Source organism: Oryzias latipes, chromosome 1 (genome assembly GCF_002234675.1).
Source record: "Oryzias latipes chromosome 1, ASM223467v1".
NCBI lineage: Eukaryota > Metazoa > Chordata > Actinopteri > Beloniformes > Adrianichthyidae > Oryzias > Oryzias latipes.
The window spans coordinates 27473078-27491089 of NC_019859.2; the positions used below are offsets into that span (position 1 = coordinate 27473078).

At 38.8% G+C, this 18012-nt stretch overlaps 1 long non-coding RNA gene across 1 annotated transcript; it reads left to right on the forward strand.

Annotated features, from left to right (window-relative positions):
- Positions 1-9463: 9463 nt before the first annotated feature.
- LOC110015439 lies at positions 9464-9806 on the forward strand. Its single transcript, XR_002290625.1, has 2 exons — positions 9464-9514; positions 9593-9806. It is a non-coding gene; the product is annotated as an uncharacterized LOC110015439 (long non-coding RNA).
- The last annotated feature ends 8206 nt before the right edge of the window (positions 9807-18012 follow it).

Here is an 18012-nt window from a genome sequence, read left to right on the forward strand (position 1 = left end):
CAAGAAAAAAAGTTCAGGAAGATAATCTAAACCATGATACACTTAGATTAAATTCCAGGAAATGTTTGTGTATTTGTATTTGTGCTATGAAAACAAGACACAATTAGTCAAAAATGCTAAATAATCAGAGAGAGAACCTTAAGAGATGTGTCTGTCAATGAAACTAAGACTTAATTTTTTATCAAAAGGATTTACATATTAACAATTGGAAAAAGTAACTAAAACTGAAGTTTTATTTAAAAATGTTCATTAATTTTTGAAAAAAAACATTTTTATTCTATGCCAAAGAGAAGACTGGCACAAACAAACACACCAATATAAGGTCCCATTGCTTCCCTGCTTGACATTCAGCAACACCTTTGTTGGGTCTAAGATCCCACAGGTATCCTACTTGTGACAGCAGTTCACTGCGCTCTGAGGGGCTGAGTAAAATACTCTGATTTACCACACTCAGATGTGTGATTACATGTGGAATTTTAACTTTAGATTCTGCATCAACAGAGTTTTGGATTTAACCCTTGTACTATCTTAGATGACCCCACCCTTACATTGACGTGTTCTCCCTACCATGACAAAGGTGGATAAAGGTGGAAAGATTTCATGTAATCCATGGACACCAGTGAAGATCACAAATCATTGAAGAAAAAAGGTTCAGCGCCCTGTCTAGTGGGTCTAGATGACCCAACTCCCAATGTTAAAGTACCTAGGATAGCACTAGGGTTACAGGTGTTTCTGTAAATGCAGATCAATGCTTTGAAATTGTCCCCAACTGAACCTGTGTTGAAACAAGCAAACTGCGTGACTTCTTAATGCGTGTATGGCTTTTTGTGGGCATGCGTCCTCCTACGGTCAAACATGGTAAAAGGAGAGAGAAAAAAGATTTCACTTTGATAGTATTAGTGTCTATTTGTGTGTGGTAGCTTGTGTGTTGAGCTGATGACCTGCTCTGGCTATTCCTCTTCTTATTTGTAGCCTTCAGAATGAGTCTAAAAGCAGAAAAATAGTTGGTTAACAGGACATATAGATTAGAGCTCATCTAAGCATGAAAAAACTAACTCAATTAAACTGATATTGACTGTCCTTTAGATAAAGGTTTTATAAAAGTTGGTCGGTCAGCCAAACGTTTGCTATATGTATCTGTTTAAACTGGATGTGATCTTTGGCTGATTCATTCCCTGATCTCAGCAAAGAGGACTCCAGTAACTGGCTGTTAAAGACCCACTCCAATGAAAATTATGTTTTTCAAGTTTTCAACATATATTCTTGTAGCATTTTTCTGATGATGGAGGACATATATAAATAAAATTAAATTCAAAATTGCATTTCTGAGTTTTTCTCTGCTCTGCTCCATTCTGATGCATCCACTGAAAGATGACTAGATCCATGCATGTCTGTGTTTTCCTCAGGCAGACAGCTGCCATCTGTCTCAAAACTGTATGTCTGGGTAGTGCCAACGTTTTTACAATAGAACAAAAAAGGGACTGAAGAGGATTTTCAAATAGCTTTTAGATGAGCATCCAGGTCTTTACGGTTCAAACTAGAAGCTAAACTCACCCAGCAGCAGCTGGCTCCCAGCTCATTTCCTAATGCAAATGTCGAAAATAAAACCAGGCGAATAAAACCTGCATCAACACGGCTCATTTGTAATGGATTGTAAGTTTCCTCCTTCATGGAGATCTGCATGCATGCGGAACAGTGTGCATGTTAGCCACTCTTTATTTTATGGTAGTGTCTGGGGTCCTTCATTTGGATCAGGCTTCAGCTATGGACTGCTATTCATCATCTGCACAACCATCAGCCTTTCCTGATGGTTGTTCACCCACCGGGTCAACCACTTAACCCACTTTAATCACAGGCTCCATTAACATCATCACAGCATTATGAGAAAATCAACGCAGTTACATAAGCTCTCTGTCACTTGTGGATTTTAAACAACAAAAAAAGTCTAATTAGCCAACCATGCAGTGTCTCTGAAGGGGTGAAGCTGCTGCAGAGCTGCAGGTCATCTGTCTGATGCCCACATCTGACGGAAGATCAGATCTCCAGATGCAGATCTGATTTTTGGAACCTGCACACTAAGCTGGTCACTTTTCTTGAACGTTTTTCAGACTATTTAGTTACAAATGGCGAAGATTACAACTATGCTCCTTTTTTCTGTTAATTAAAAGATCCCCAAAAATACAGTTTTTAATGATAACATATTTATAAAGCGAGAGATGATTTGAAATGGGAAAAGATAAAGGAAAGCATTAAAATAAAAGAATCATAAATCTGAAGTGAAAACATTAAAAATTATATTTAAAGCATTTGACAAGAACATTATGTAAAAATATTGAGACAGATTTTTTTTTGCATTTACCATTATGTTTGATTTAAGGTTTTAGAGTCAAAGTTTTACAAAATGGTTTGTTCTTTGGTGTCAAAGGCTGCTGTAAACTGATCATTTAAGAATAGAACCTCCGTTTTTAAGGGGGAGGTTTTATGAACAACACTCTTCACTCGTTTGATTTAGTCTTGTGAGCTTTGAACTGTGGCATAAATGCAGAAGCACAGGGCTGCGCTGGAGAAAGGGAAGCTGTTCCTGTCCTCCCAGGGTCGGAGGAGCGCGCTGCGTTTGGCTCAACCATCACGTCCAAACGGAGACGTCTCTGCCGCTGCAAGGTCAAACTTCAAATAATATCAAATGGCATTTTTAGATCTTTGACAAAAATGAAAGAAGAAAAGATAAATTCTTACAAAAAACTTTAAAATGCCAAGTTATTTGCGTTACAATAATTGAGTCGCTGTTTTTCCTGGAGGAACATATTATTCCCTTAAAATAAAAATATTTTAAGCTGTAAATGAAGGTTTTAATTTTTGTTAGTTTGTCAGTGTCAGTAAGATGGTTATCGCTCAAGTTCACAACAAGGAATAGGCCAGGAGAAATCATTTATTTCGCGGAAATAAATATTTTCTGCACACACTGACTGACGCGCCATAATCTTTACCCCACACACAGACAGACACACCGGTGCTCCTGAGCGCCAGTGTGGCGCGTTCCCAAAGCCACTTTATGTGCGTCATGATGGAGCCATTTTTTGCCACTAAAGTCAAAGTCCCGACGCGTTCCTGCGCGCCCTGTCCGCTTGTTGCGCTCTTTTGTTGGAACAAAAAACTTATGGTCAGCAGGGCCAATGTCTCTGTCTGGAGACTGACATTGATGATGCTCGAAGTACGAATTTTCTCAAACATCATTATCCTGCTGAAAAATGTTAAAGCTGTTTTCCAACAGAGGAGCATCTGAAGATCACGCCTCGGAAACAATGGTAATTCTTTTATTTGTCATTTTTCATCTGTAATAACCTTGATCAGGCTAAACGACAAAATAAAAAGTTGGTGCCTCCCATGACTCACAGACTAAGATGCGCAGAGACAATCTGATTACTCTGTCTGCACCTTGGTACATTTTGGGAGAAAGTTACTCTTTACTAAAAAGCTCAAATCTACTGCCTTTGGGTGGCGGCAGAGCAAAAACACTCAGAATTTAAAAACATTTTCTCACCAGATTAAGGAAATATTCCGAGTAAAGATTATTTTAGACGATATTGTTGGCCTGCAGGGTCCAGAAAACTCGTTTTGGATTAAATGATTAAGCACAAGTCCATTCCTTTCTTCAGATTTTCTCTTAAGCCTCTGTTTTCTTTCTGACACCATAACGACAGCAAAGACTCAATCTGCTGTGTAAAATCTATAGTTTTGAAGAGCGTCTCGGGTTTTAACTAAAATTTTTATAAAAAAAAATTTTTTAGCATCACACTGACAGTAAACTATATTTGACGATACATTATATAAGAAACCACAAAATAATTCAGACAAATTTGAGTCAATCCGCTAAATATACATATTTTGGTTTTAAGGGAAGCAATGTTTTAAATACTGGACATTAAAAATAGGAAGAAGAAATATTTTCTGTTGTTTTCACGATCGTTTTTATTGGTTAATTTTTTTGTCTATTTCTTTTGCAATATTTGTGAAGCAAAATAAAATGAATGGTTATTCCACTTCCAGACATGACAACTAAACTAAACCCCTCATTAAAAAAAAAACAATGAAACATGCGCACACTAAATGAAACGAAACCAACTCCTGATCTTTTGTTAAGACTTAACTCGTTTGAACTCACATATTAGAATAGAATAGACTAGAATAGAAACTATATTAATCCCACACAGTGGAAATGAAATCAAGTAAATCCTCAGATGAATTTTTTATTTTTTACGCATCCGTTTCTGACGTTGGTAAGAAAAAGTGACTGTTTTCAGTGCCAGTTTGTTCTTCCATAAAAAATGAGTAATTCTGCATCAGCGGGTTTAGAAGATGCATGGCAGAATTATATGTGTATGTTCCTAAATAGGTCATGTTAAGATGCGAGGGCATGGGGTAATGTGAACTCATATGGCGTCAAACTATCTGGGCTTGATGCGCGCGCAGCGTTTACGCTCTCTGCGTTTCCACGCGCGGCTCCCTTGGCCGCTGTAAGGGATATCCTCATGGCCTTGAGAGAACTGCAGAAAAATGCTGTAAGACAGTCTGACAGAAAACAGGCAGGCACAGAGCTTCCTCTTAAGTAATGGATTCCTGATCATGCGCATGGATGCGTGTGGACGCGCACATGGACGCACACAAGCAAACACCAAAGACTTGAAAGCCTTATTCTAGGAGTTTCTTCCCCTGCAGATTTTACACAGAATATCTCATGAAAATCCGAAATACTTACTTTTTTTTATATCACCATAACTCCCATATGAAAGTTATTTCAAGTGATCTTTCAGTGAGATGTAATTCTTCATGACTCGAAAAGAATTCCCATAAGTTGAACATTTTTTCACACGGAGACAAAGCCCGACTGCAGTGCTGCTTCTGACCAGCAGGGGGCAAGCACCGCCGCCGCCTTCACCTGCCTCTTATTATCACTGCTGAAACACCTACAATGAAATGATGAGGATGTGTGATGGAAGTTGAACAAAAATGAGATGAGAATCTGGAAGAGAGAATTTCAAAAAGATGAATTCAGTCCAGATGTACTGTTCATTCATCATGTCTAAGTCATTCAATATGTAAACAAGTTTTATTGTTTTCTGTCATTTAAAATGTAACATGTTGTGCAATTTTTTATTTGTGCATAACACTTATAGAGCCATTTGGTTAAGTGTCTTACTGACCCCCCCAAAAAAAAAAAGCTCAGAGAGAGGCGCAAAGGCTCTCTTTGTTGTTTGGAAAACACATTTTATTAATTTTTTGTGATCAATTTAACCATTCCTTTATAAAATGTATCTTTTAAATATTTGCAATAATTGAATTTTTCTTTCAAAATAAAATACACTGTGTCAAATGAGATCCTCCTGCTGCAACAGGTTTGAACTAGACATGCAAACGTTTTCTATCACTATGACTTGGATGCATCTTTATCCTTTTTCTCCCTTTACTATTAAATATTTGCTCAGTTATCTGACATGTTTGAGTTTATGAGGTGTGGGAAAGCACACAAGACCTTGATTTTAACGTCAGCAGTGGTACAAAAACAAAGATATTTTACTGATATAAGATTACCTCCTTAAAATTTTAAACACAAATGACAAAACCCAAATAATCTATTATTCATTAAAAGGATTTGCATTTTTCTCAAAACCCCAGAGAGCCACAATCACTGACAGTTAAGTAAGAACTGAACTGAACTGAACTGAACTGAACTGAACTGAACTGGACTGCACAACCACCACAAGTTGGAGCCGGAAGCAAGGCATTTTCCATGAATGACGTCACACACGATTAGTCCAGTTATATATATACAGTCAAAGGCCACAATAGAGAGATAAAAGAACCACATGTGGCTCCAGAGCCTCAGGTTGCAGACCTCTAATATAGACCTATGTGCTGAATGAAGACATTTATGAAAATCTATTGGATATTTTTTATCACCATATTTATTTTTTATGTAAAACTCAACTTTACTTACATTTTATTGTGCATTTAGGCCTACTGCTTTATGATGATGAGATGTATACATTTTCATGTTTCTGCATATAAATCGTCACTTTACAAAACATTTTAATTTGTTAATAATTTTTAATTTTTTTGATGTATTTCTTGATTACCGATTTGTACAAAAAATATAAATAGTACATATCCGTCAATAGTCAAACAGACTTTTTTTCCTACAATATTACGTGGCACTCTAATCATGTTTCTCATTCTAAACACTGTCCAATGAGCATATCTAAGATTAATACAAAGCAGACCACAGTCTCATGCTGGTTTGATCGTAAAAATGCCTTTAAGACAATTTTTTAAATGGACATTGAAGATACTTATCCTATGTGCTTTAAAGTGCAGCATTAACAGAGAGAGCCTTTTCATTTTCCTCCATTCTTTCAGGAGAAACAGATCAGCCGATCGGAGACTCATAGCTGTGTTTGTACAGAAAGTGTGTTTGGAAAGTGAAACACAAAGTTAACGCGGGGCAAGATCATTTAAAGACTTAAAATCAAGCTAAATAATCTCTGAAATGCAGAAAAGGGTGGTGAAAAAAGCCATGTTTAGGATAAAATGGCCTCTCTTTGGAGCTCCAGCCAGAACACATGCAGCTGTATTGTGGAGCAGTGGAAGGAAAGGCACGCTGACTCTGAAAATTTAGTGACAAAACACTTTTGTTCCAGTGAAGAAAAAAGCACAACTTGAACCAGTTTGACTTTTTAATTCTACTGATTTTATATATTTTTAAATTTTTGTTTGTTTCACTGTAGATTTTTCTTTTATTTGCATTAAGGTACCAACACCTTAAGGTACCAATTTCTTTTGTTAATGTGTATTAGAGTATTTCAATCCATTTTTTGTAGGAGTATCTTATTTTGAAATCATAATTCCAGTTTGTCATGGAGACTTTACATCCAATTTAATCAGCAGTTTTTATGCAGCCCCAAAGACAATGAAGTTTACAAAACAAAAATTGCGATGAGGGCGTGTTTAAAACATAAATCAACATCTCAAAAACTCTTTAGGGTCACACTGCCAACTATCGTGGACCTGGAAAAACAAACACTCTCCTCCCTCCTACCTTCAGGCAGGAGTGAGGCTGCATGATAGCTTTAAACCTTGTGCTATCTTAGATGACCTCACCCTTACATTGACATGTTCTCCCTACCATGACAAAGGTGGATAAAGGTGGAAAGATTTCATATAATCCATGGACACCAGTGAAGATCACAAATCATTGAAGAAAAAAGGTTCAGCGCACTGTCTAGTGGGTCTAGATGACCCAACTCCCAATGGTAAAGTGCCTAGGATAGCACAAGGGTAAATCCCACTGCCACCAGACTTCTGAACTCCTGCAAAATCCTCAGGTTTTTTCTCCACACTGTCAGGAGTCCTGAGCCACAGACACCACACAGAATGTGAATAATAGTTTAGTTTAATAATATGAAACACAAGTTGGTAAATATATTGGGTGCATATTTTTTTTGTCTCACTGCAAAAGAGTCAGTTCATCGCTATCCCATTTCTGCTTCACTACTTGTCAGGATTGACTTCCTCTTTACTCTTTATTCTCTTCAATGTCTTCCACTCCATCCTCACTGATCTTTGCTACTTCTTGCTTCACCACATCCACCTCTTCTCCTCTGTGCTTTCTAACACTGTCGTCATTCATCAGCTCTTCAAATTACATTTTACATGACGCTTTTTCACTGCTGTCTACAATGACCTGCTGCACATCTCTCTAGTTCTGTCTCTTTGCCTTTTTACCAATCTACCTCCTTTGTGTCCAAGCTGTCATGCAGTCCCTCATACGGCCTTTGTGTTGGTCTTTGCCACCTGTACTCCTGTCTGCCATCCCGTCAGTGCTCCACTTCTTCTTATTCAACCATTTCCTCTTAACACACTCTTTAACTTTTTCATTGCACCACCAAGTCTTTGTATCTTCTTTCCTCGTTCCAGATGACACACCAATTACCTTCCTACAAGTCCCCTTCACCACTTTAGTTGTCAAGTCCACGTCTGGACTTCCTACACCAGCCATTTCCCATCTAGTATCAGTAGTCATGCCACATACTTGTTCAGCCCTATATTTAAGGGTTCTACCACTGATGTTTCCTTGCCAGACTTTAGTAGCTGGTTACCGACTATGAATTGGTGGAGCTGATTCTCACTTCAGCCGCCTCACACTCCACTGTGAGCTGATACAGTGCTCATTGAAGCTCCTGTCTGTGAACACTCTCATGTATCCGGGATGGTTTTAAAGCAGAACAAATGAGAAAAAAGGTAAAGGTTAGATTTTTATGTTAAACACGTGTTGTTGCTTATTCTCAATTTTGAATAGCGTAACCTTAAAATAGTAAGGCCAGCTAACATTTTTTTTTAAATAATTTCTTCTATTGAGGGTCCTGTGGGAGGAAGACCACAAAATAAAATTAGGGAAAATAAATAAATAAAAGACCAGACTCCCATCACCCCATGGCTATGTCCAGAGCCAATGAGGAAGGGCATCCCTGCCAGAGTGTAACATGAAGGTTAATTCATAATAAAAATGCATACAAAGTTCATATTTTGATCTACACTTTTGTTTTCAATGAATTCCTAATCTAAACTCTGTTCTGCTCTGACTTCACAGCAAAAAGGCCCAGGTTCAAATCCCAGCTCTCTGTGTGGAGTGTCCATGTTCTCATGCATACATGTTCACAATCCAAAAACATATAGGTGTGAATGTGTGGTTCCATGTCCCTGTGTGGTCCTGTGACAGACTAGCAAACCATCCAGAGTGTTCCCTACCTTCATCCGACAGCAGCTGGGATAGGCTCCTGTGAGACCTGTGTAGCTGAGTTTTGCTTTTCACTGGTACTTTTAGTCCGGTTTTGTTTTGAGATGTCTGCTGTCAGCCACACCAGGTTAAAGTTGCCAATCAACCAGAGCTTTCTTCATTTCAGTTCGTTGTTTTCATTGTATTTAGGTCTCTGGTTTTCAGTTCTTCATGGTCAGGTCATCTGGTTTGTCACATTTTGTTTCTCCATGGGTTTTGTCATGTTTATAAGTCTCTGCCACAAAGTCTGGTCTCCTGCATATTGGGTCCTTCACCAGAGTTCCTCGCAGCTCCAGCATCCCAAAAGGGATTTGAGTGAGTTTGGAAGATGGATGGACAGATGTAAAAATTTGATGTTGTACTTCTTCACTCAGTTTATTACAATTACAACAAAGACGTGGAGGATAATTCAATATACCCTCTGCACCTATTCATACAGCTAACAAAAACATTGAAATTACCTTAAAGGAACAACAGCACTTGATGGGATTTACAATAAAAAAAAGTCTTAGCAGCTTGAATATGGGACGGATGTCATGGTGCCTCTGTCAGCTCTCCTCCCCCTCCCCTCTCTGCTTGGCTCCTGATGCGAAACAGCTGCGACCACTCACCTCATCACCTCGCTGCCTGCCTTCAAAAGGAGATCCAGCTCCAGTATTCATCGCCAGTTCGTTGCCCCTGATGGTGCATAGTTTGACCATTAGTTTTCTCGCTCTTGTATGCATGCCTATGCCTAAGTCTCGCTCTCTGTATTATTCCCAGGACTTCATTACCACGAGTGGTCGCCTGAGTCATCAGCTCTCCCGGATCCAAGTCTCTGCTATCTACCAGCCACGTCTCAAGCCTCAGCCTGCCACCAGATTCACCACGAGCCTCTGCCGAACTTCCAGTCACGCCACGAAATACCATCTGGTCTCCCCGCTTCCCCAACAACCTCTGGACCAAGAACAAATAAACTTTATTACTCACCCCTTAACTCACCTGTGTTTTCCTTCCGGGTTCCAGCGTCTGGGTCTGTCTCGTCAAGCTAGCCATGACAAAGGGACTTAGCATAACTCTAACATTCAAATGGAAAAGCTGGCTGTCAGTTTTTTTACCAATGTGTGTCTGGTCAAAGAGCACAAATGTGACCTTTAAAATGACCAATACACCCGAGGTAACCCCTCACACTCACAAAAGATAGTCACCGTTCACATGTACAATGAGATTAAAAGCTGTCACCATATCTGCGCAAAAAAAACCACTTACAAAATGTTAAAGCAGTGATGTAAACACAGGCTTTACATACGATTATTTACAAGCTTCCTCTGCTTTCCATCCTTCTTAAATACTTTGTATTAATACCCTGTGAACCGTGACATTTTTCCATTTTTTACCCACATTCCTGTGTTAGTACCTCTTATTTGACCCTTTAATACCGGAACGTTGGCTCTGTTGTTTACATTCTTTTCACTACTGTCTTTAACCAGATTTGCAATTAACACAATTTTAGCGGATCCTAAAGTGAAAAAAAGCAGTTTGGCGCTGATATGTCGGTTCATATTGGTGTAAAGTTGTTATGAAAAGCTACTCTTCTCCATGTCAGAATTCATGTGCATCACGTAAACGGTCGAAGAGTAACGATATGTCAAAGGCTACGTTCACACTGCAGGGCTTAATGCTCAATTCGGATTTTTTGAAAAAATCCGAATTATTTGCTAGACCGTTCACATTTCCAAGTAAATCCGAACTTTTGTGATCTCCAGTGTGACCGTGACACGACCCAAACGAGACCCGCATGCGCAGAAGCCAGAAGAATACTCAACGGTGAACGACGTCACTTGTTTGCGGAGCAGATGTCAACAACAGTGTTGTCAAAAGCGGAGCTCTTTTTGTAATATTAAATTTATTTTCACGAAGGGGCAGCACAATTACAATCTTCTCATTTTAAGAAGGCAATGGAGTCGGGATCGTCTGTACCCACTGTTGTGGAATGGAAATGTGTATGTGTTGGGGCCGCTCGCCCGCGTGTGTGCAAGCGCGTGCCGCGATAGAGAATAGGGGGGGGGGGGGGGGGCAGTGTGTGCGCGCATTCTTGTTGTGTGTTACGGAGGACGGTAATAAAAGAAGGTTTCCCCCAGAATAAATGCTATGGACTCTTTATTAACCCGTTCTGGAGAATCTAAGGATCAGAACAGGGAGGAGGAGGAGGATCGCCCGGGTCCCCCGCGCTTGAGCACGGTCAAAGGGGAGAAAGAAAAAAAAGTTATCGCGGTAAAGGTTCAACGCCACGCTCTGCCATTTATCTGGAAATGTTTTCAAAAACCGCCCAGTTGCGATCAGAGCCCTGGAGTTTGGCCTGAAAAGAGCGATCAGCCCAAATATTAATCCAATCGGGGATCTCGCTTCCCTTCCACTGACTGATCTCAGCAGCATCGTCCACCATGGTTGATGTTTACGTTCTCGTTCCTGCCTACTTTAACGCAAAATGATGACGTTTGTTGCGTGTCGATGACGTACGGTTCGGAATCAAGTCGCCTGGCCGGTCAGACGGCGGTCGCAATTGAAAAGAACGGCTACAATTCGGAATCAGGCCGGCAAATCCACGGGGCCTGGGTCGCAATTGAAAAGATCGGATCTGTGTCATTCAGACTGTCATGAAAAGATCGGAATTGGGCCACTTAAGGGCAAAAAAATCGGAATTGGGTCGTTTCAGCCTGCAGTGTGAACGTAGCCAAAGAGCGTGTTATTTACGTGTTATTGGCGTCATCTCTGGTGTTAAAAAGTTAAGTGTCTTGTCTTAAGATTCAAAACTAAATATGACTTGCTAAAAAAAAAAGGCAGGGCAAAGCTATGAAGGAGGTATTCCAGATAAATAGAGCAGTTAAATAAAGAAATATGTACGAAGATGAGTTGAGCGTTTCCTGTCTTGTTTGCTTAAAACTAGATGGACTTTTTCATGACCACTAAAGCACTAAAGTCACAGTTTAAACTGTGACTTGGCTGTTTTGATCCATTTACAAGCCGATTTTGTAGTTTTGGTTAATACTAGTAATAGCACTAAAACATTTTGTTATTTTATTTCTTTACCTTGTGTCTTCAAAATGAGCTGTTTATCTAAGATGTTAGTCCTTTATTGCTTAAGCTTTCATTTGTTTTCCCTGCAGCCGCTGCCTTACCTCATTCTGGGAATCAACGACAGGAACAAAAGTCCGGCCCTAACATCTGCGCAGCCTGACATGAGGGTTTGCATTATGAGCCTCTGCACATACACTTGTACATAAACACATAAAAAGAGAGGATGCATCAATTACATCCTAACCAAATTCAGTTAACCTTTTGTCTCTTGGGCCAGAGATGCAGCCACAGTGCCAAGGGCTAACCATGACACAACAAACACACACATACATAATGAAAAAAATCGACACTCACAAAGGACTGTGGTGCACGGTAAATGAATTAACCAGGGTCCAGAACCTAGTCTGGACATTGTCACTGTAGCATCTGGTCAGCAGGGCTTCTCTCTGCTCACATCTTTCTACATCTTTCGTTTGTCCATTGTTTATTCAGAACTTCATTTTCAAGATAACTGCTTTATCTTGTTTTATGCAATGCTACTCACTTGAAGAAACTAGAATACTAAAGGCATTGACAAGTTTAGGCTCATGAAATCTTCTCATCCCTTAAAATATCTGTGTGTTATTGGATAAATAGAAAATTATGTGTTTTAATGAAGACCAAATAATTGTTACAAGCTAAAAGCTATTGTGCTGCAACCTTGTAGTTCTACTGTGAACTTTATTTACAAATTATATGAGTTTTAAAAAACGAACTTTTAAAAAACAGAGAAATTATCCTATAGTTTTATTCGGACTCTTCAGAGTTCATGAATATTATGCATATATAATAACATTAATCGATATTTCTTCATTCTGAACCACTCGAAGACCTTTATTCTCACTCACACGTACAAAAATGAATGGGGCCATGTATGGTCAGATTTTGAGTGAAAACCTCCTTCCATCAGGGCATTGAAGATGAAACATGACTGGGTCTTTCAGCATGCCCGCGTAATGAAGGAGTGGCTTCATAAGAAGCATTTCAAGGTCCTGGAGTGATTTAGCCAGTGTCCAGATCTCAACCACATAGAAAATCTTTGGAGTGAGTTGAAAGTCCAGCGACAGCCCCAAAACGTCACTGCTCTGGAGGAGATCTGCATGGAGGAATGGGCCAAAATACCTGCAATAGTTTGTGAAAACCTTGTGAAGACTAACAGAAAACATTTAACTGCTGTCTTTGCCAACAAAATTCAACTCAATACACCATGACACAAGTGGATACATCAAAATACAAAATCAAATACTTTTATTTTCTACTGATTCACAATGATTTGAATAAAGAAATACTCAGAAATGCATTTTTTTAGCTTCATTTTTATATAGACATCTTTCATCACAAGGAAAACAGGGTCTTTAAGTCGCAGAAGTAGCAAAAAACTGCAATTTAATTTGATCTTTTTTGTCTGGACATTTTAACAAATGCATTGAATCTGAAAATTGTTATCAAAAATGTTGCTCATTGCCCCTTTTCTGTGTTTTTTCTGACATGATCAAAGGAAACAAAAATGACAGTTGGTGAATCAATAAAGAAAAATTGTATACAAAAAAAAACATTTTGCTTTGAAGTTGTGAGATCCAAGTACAAGTTCAAACTTTATTAAATTAGTTTGGCTTCTGAAAAAAATGTGCTGTCTAACAGGTTCTCTAGCTGTGTTCCTGTGTCTTTTAGAGGAAGTCTAAGATTTTCCCTTTAACCTTTTACTCTCCTGCCTATGTAAACTTAAACTATCTGGGCCATGTATGTCTGGATGTTTGTGTAAATGTACAAGCATGTTTGTGTGTTCGCACAGCGAGTGGATAAGAGTCGTTATCTGGGCAAACTCTTTCCACCATGAGGTCACAGAAACACACAGGATTGGTACATTTGTGTGTGCTAGCATTGACATGCAATAAGACCCACAGTCTGGTTCTCATGACTGTTAAAGGACAGCAGCGATATGACTGTTTGTGTGTCTTTGTTTCCTCTTCAAGGCATTCTCTGGTACTGCTGCCAACCGTGTAGGGATCAGAAGATATATTAATGTCTGGGACCCTGGTTGAGTTAAACTTGCTATAGTTGTTAGTTGGAGGTTAACGTTTTGGTCAGGCTGTCCTAAATACAGACATTTCCATGAAAAGCTGCTCCAGCATTTGTACGTATGTGTGTGCATGTATACTTGTGCGTGCATGCGTTTGCATTTGTGTGTAGTCGTGCGTGCATGCGTGTGTGCACAGAGAGAGGTGCCGGTGTTATCAGGAGAGCAGTTGGAAGCTTATTCCACACTAACAGGAATGTCTCTCATCAGACCTGACAAAGTCCAGCTGCTTCTTTTTCCCACTCTGCCTCTTTCACAGCACATCGACAAAGTCAGCCATGAGCACATTTTAAAAGGGTTAAAGACCACTGCAGTATATTGCAAAGGTGTGCTTGACTGAGGAGGACACCATACTGAGACGTGGGCCCACCTTGCTCAAAGGTAGATCCAAAGCCACCTCTTCCCCCCACACAGATCATCACCCCATTTTTTATTTACAGACATAATATTTTAAATCTACTATCGTCTGACCTCTGTGTTTGAAAGTGAACTGAACTACCACAGCATGGATGTGCGAGCACATCTGTAGACATTGATGCACTTTTCATTATTGTCCATCTTGGAAGTGTGTGAAAATCTGTCAGACTCTGTGGTAGAACTGCCAAACCCTGGTTCCTGAGCTCTGATTTCCAGCTATCTGGACCACAATCACCATCACTGACTAAATCCTGTCCAGGTGATTCCAGGTTCTGACTGGCAGACAACTGTCCAGGAAATTAGCAACCAAATGGACACAGCAAGTGCAGGAAAATGGCCATAATGTTAGGCTTCCAGGACCACTGTGACCCAGCCTTATAGGTTGTTCAACACATCTCACTTCAAGTAAAATAATTCTTACTTGGAAAAAGAAACAAATCTTTTCAAAATAAAGTTGAAAGTTAATTTTTTTTTGCCTTGCACTGATGTGAAAGAATTGTCTTTTTTGAGAAACACGACAACAGTTTAGCGCTGAAGCGGTGCGTGGTGGTGATGCATGGTGTAGCTTTACATATTTTGGTCTCAGTGACACGAGCAAAGTCTAAAAACATTAAAAACTTGTTGAAGGTCTTTCAGAAAACATCATATAAAATGTCTTTACTCCAGTTTTACTCAGAATGGTAAAAGTTCTAAAAGTGCAGATGCATTCAGCTATTTTAGGAGCGTGCACGGGTTCCTGGGTTTCTAGTTAGATCAATGAAGATGATGGCATCCATCAAGCCAAACACAGGAAACTGATTTGGCTTAACAGCGTAATCAGTGGCGCCAGACGTGGCACTGAGGGCATGTGTCTGTGTGTGTGTGTGTGTGTGTGTATGTGCGTGCACAACACCTCCAGTTAGCAAAGTCAAAGTAAGGAATCAGAGCAGGGTCTTTATATGGACAACTGTTGACTGAAGTTAAAACATTTGGAACAGTAACACAGGATAAACAATAGTGTGCTGTTTTTCTAAAATACTTTGGCCAATTTTGCTGCTTTTATTTTCTCAAACATTTAGACTGTGATATGAAATTCAGATCTTAAGACATGGCTGCTAAAATGTTTTATTTACACAATACTATTTGAGTCTGCCGTGTTCATTTTACTAAAGTTTTGTTAAATATCTCATCAGGATGGAGCATGTGACCCATTGTCATCCATTATCTAATAATTGTCCAGATAAGATAATTGTTTAGACTACAGAGACGGAGTCAAAGAAAGACGGGGGCTGTGTGAGTCACTCGCTGTGCTTGAGTGCCTTTGATAATTTGCTGTGGCTCCAGTCTGACACCTTTAAATGGTTGTCATGAGAAACCATATGTGGCACACATACACACACCCACACACAGTCGTGTTTAGCATGTGGCCTCTCAGCAGTAATCTGTCTGTGGCTAAATCCTCTTCACATCAAAACCAGGGTTCTGAATGAAACAGCATTTCCACATTTCTCTGCCTTTTCTTATTTTAAGACTAGTGGAATGTTGTTTTATTAAGAATAAACTTTAAACATATAAAGCACAATAACTTCTTAACTTGTTCACTATATCAAAAAGGCTAAATTAATCATATGATTTGGTCAAAAATTAAATCCAACCCTTCTTTTAAAATTTCTTTATTTGTTTTTAAAATAATAAATAAAAGCTTAATTTATACATATAGCAGTTTGCAGATTTTGCGAGACACAAATGTTTGTGCAACAATAAATGCTCCAAGAAATATGTACAATATTTAACTATAAAAATTTAAGAAAATTCATCATTTATTATTTCTTTAGGATTTTATTACAGAGATATGTTTTTTCCAATAATAATAATGTACTGTTTCGCGGTCACAGCAAAAAGTGCCAACCCATCTAGAAATTGTCACCCTCTCATTTACACACGTTTAATGATATTCCATGTTTTTATCACAATTAGTTTTTTTCCACCCCATAGTGTGGAAAATACAGTAAGACCAGATGCTATAGTTCATTTTGTTCTATTTCTTTTATGTTTGGTGTGCCCTCGTGGTTTTACAACTCTTAACAGCACCATAAATAGCAAATTTATCGTTATTGTGATGTCAAGCTGTGCAATTTTTTGCTATTTGTTCATGTATCGCAAGTTACATCGTCATCACAATATTGATCACTAATATCGCATATAATTCATAAACAAGTTTGTTGGTTTATGGTGATTTTGATATAAATTCGAGGTCATCTGGTTACACAGATTCTATGGGGTTTGTATGTTCATGTTCAGTTTGAGTTTGTTTCCTAACCCAAGAATAACAAGCAAAAAAAAAGTTGGATTGATGACTTTTCTGTTAATTTAATAGTTAAAAAAGAAAAGAAAAAGAAGTGTGGCTTAGTACTGACAGAAGACACCAATAATCATTTTCCTGTCTTTGTCATATTAAATTTAAGCATATTATATTCAGATAAAATGGGAGCCTGTTAAATAGTAAGTGGAAGAAAACCAGAAAAATTCTGGCTTTTACAGTAGAATTCAACTTATTAATCATGACTTGAAAAAGCTCATGTTGAAGACATGAAACATTATCACCATAATTAATTTTTGATGAAGACCTATCAGAAAACACACAAAGGTGCTATTTCACAAGACATACAATGCAAAATCCACCTAAGAAGTACAAGAAAAGAGGTGGACTGTGAGGACCCCAAAGTGGTGGAGGTTTGTGTTTACACATGTGAGTGTGTGTTTAGAGGGTCACTTAGGTCATTTAAGGTCAGACTATTAAGAAAGGCAGACAGAGACTTTGGGACCTTTGACCCTGGCTTGTGCCTAGGTCAAAAAGTGGTCCTTCCTGTCCAACAACCCCACACAAAAACACACACACACCTTGCAGGGGTTGTGTTGTGTGGGCTATTTCTGGATAATGTCTGTGGTATAAATAGATTCACATTTGACCCATGATGTGGAAAATCAAAGGAACTATTCAGACCCACTCGCCTGATGACTGATGACTCACCAACCTTTTCAGTAGATATATCTGCCCTCCTGAATGCCACCCAGTTTCGCAGCTCAAACATGTTTTTCATGATAATTAGGTTATGATTTCTTAATTGTTAATGTGTTAATTGTGTCAGAAAGATCATAATCTTTCAGGTAAAGTCAGTAACAAATGTAAAGGTTTACTAAATATGACAACATTTATTTTGTGTAATCTGTTTAAATGTCATGTCATCCATCCATCCATCCATCCATCCATCCATCCATCCATACATCCATCCTCAGAACCAACTGAATCCCTTTTGGGGTCACAGGGTTGCTGGTGCCAACCCAGCTACTGTTGTGCGAAGGCGAGGTACACCCTGAACAGTTCAATTTCAAGTTATTAGCTGCTACATTGTAAAGTAAAAGGTTTAAAATGAAACAATTAAGATAAATAAACACATATGTAGAGGTTAACAATTGATGCTTGTCTAAGCATAAGTCTTTATTTTGGAGAGAAAAAAACTGATTGTAACCAAAATCTTTTGCAAATTTGCAGAGGTAGAGCGGCCAACCTTATATTAGTGGATTGCAGGTTCAATTCCCGCCTTTCCCACCC